This window comes from Macrobrachium rosenbergii, chromosome 1 (assembly GCF_040412425.1).
Source record: "Macrobrachium rosenbergii isolate ZJJX-2024 chromosome 1, ASM4041242v1, whole genome shotgun sequence".
NCBI lineage: Eukaryota > Metazoa > Arthropoda > Malacostraca > Decapoda > Palaemonidae > Macrobrachium > Macrobrachium rosenbergii.
In genome coordinates this window covers 7,662,126-7,664,308 of record NC_089741.1, presented here as the reverse complement: position 1 = coordinate 7,664,308, position 2,183 = coordinate 7,662,126, and the positions used below count along the sequence as shown (strand labels likewise).

Below are 2,183 nucleotides of genomic sequence, written 5' to 3'. Positions count from 1 at the left end.
GGTATACTGTACTGTACTGTACTGCTGTACTGTACATGCTTTGTTGTTCAAACGCTTACCCTACCCTTCGCCCTCCTCCAGTCGCCGCCTTCTCTTGAGTCTTGATCTTGACTCGCCCAGATATATATCTTTTAACTACAGACATGAGCAGTAGGTTTTCCGGTATTTTGTACCACATTTTCATTATTATTATTATTCTGAATAATCACGTTTCTTTTTTAGTATCCAGCTGTTTAGTTTGTAATCTCTTCTTACTTAGCCATTGCTCTTGTGTAACTTTTGATTTGCAGTTAAGTTCGTTTTACATTCTTTTTGAATACTTTCATCGTACATTTTTACTTTACATTATTTTGTATTTTGAAGTGTTATTAATGATAGCCGCTTTAATACTTTAAGATCTAGTCAGTCAGTATAGTTTTCTTACTGTTTCTTTTTATTTTATGTCATTCTGTAGATGAGTTAAGTGCCATGATGATGGGAAATGTTATGTATTCCCCAAAGTTCGACTGTTCTTCTGTTATGATTTAAGAAATAATAATGTCTACAATGTTACCACGTCTTCCGGCTATCCTGTTCCTCCTAATATATAAGATACTGTACATATATATATATATATATATATATATATATATATATATATATATATATATATATATATATATATGTATATATATTATATTATATATATATATATATATATATATATATATATATATATATATATATATATATATATATATATATATATATATATATATATATATATATATATATATATATATATTATATATATACTGTATATATATAAAGAGGAGGAGAAACCATATGGGCTCTCATTAGTTGCATAAAGTGTTCATGTAAATAAATAATTACTGTTATTTCATATGATGCAGCTGCAGCTGGCGCCATGCTCTTGTCCGTGTGCCTGGCATCTATGTTGCCATTTGTGGCCTACAGCTGGACCCAAGGACACGAACTTCCCATTTTCTCCGAACTCACCCGTGCTTCTTTCACGCCTCCAAAGCTTAGCCAACCAGCGCCACCTTCCTGTAACACACTACCACTTTTCCAGCAGCCAGTTCAAAAGGTAATTGATTATCGAAAACTTTTCTCCTTACATGTTGCACGTTTTGTTAACCATTTTGCTGTCCTTAGCTTGAAATTAAAAGTGAAAATTCTCTTACAGAGACGGCTGCGAAATCTGCTTCCGTATATAGCCATTGAACAACCCCATACATTCTTTATGAATTCATCATATATGACGTAGATTTTTCATACAGCTTTCATGCAGTTTATCATTTGTAATTAAGAATTCAATGAAAATTTCCTGTTTACAAACCTGCAGCAATAAAACTTCATGCAAAAACTTGAAGATAATCTATCACAAATATTTCTTCGTAGCATTCTTAATGAAAAATTGGTAGCCTATACGTAAAAATTAAAATTCCCTCATAGTAAAAGTATATGTATATATATATATATATATATATATATATATATATATATATATATATATATATATATATATATATATATATATATATTTATATATATATATATATATATATATATATATATATATATATATATATATATATATATATATATATATATATATATATATATATACACAATATAAGAGATGTACTGTACTTGATCTTCATACTGAAGGTAATTTTGATGGCCATATTCTTACCTCAGTTTTTCTAGTAAAAAGAGAGAACGAATTACTGTACAGTCGTGCTGTACTGGGTGACCACTTTCAACGCCAGTACTTTGAATTCAGTTCACTGTATGATTCTCCTGGTTCAAATAGATGATGCAAATTTGTGCATTTTCAAAACTGATTCATTTTGCACCTATCAATACTTTTCTTCGTGTTCTCAATCCAGAAAGGTCAACAACGACTATTTAAGAGAGAGGCTTGTGTCTTTATTGCACTCTAATGCACAAACATGAGTAACTATACTTTTGAATGAATCCACTTTTTTGCTGAAACATCTGGGTCATTTTTAAAGAATCTTTTGAAAAAACCTATTTAGATGCAGTCAGTTAGAGATAGTTTCATATACAACTGCTAATTTCATTTTCTAGAATGAAGGCGAAATTCTTTTACCATACAGATTAGAACGGAGTGAAGAAAAGTATTGTGACAAAGAAAACATAAGATTAAAAAGGAAAGT

General features: G+C 29.5%; 1 protein-coding gene across 1 annotated transcript in view; it reads left to right on the top strand.

Annotated features, from left to right (window-relative positions):
• The first annotated feature begins 900 nt into the window (after positions 1–900).
• The window catches only part of LOC136841401 (uncharacterized), a 23,328-nt gene continuing 22,045 nt past the window's right edge, over positions 901–2,183 (top strand). Inside the window, exon 1 of the mRNA XM_067108325.1 lies at positions 901–1,087. The gene's annotated coding sequence lies outside the window, so the exon portion shown is untranslated. The remainder of the gene's footprint in view (positions 1,088–2,183) is intronic.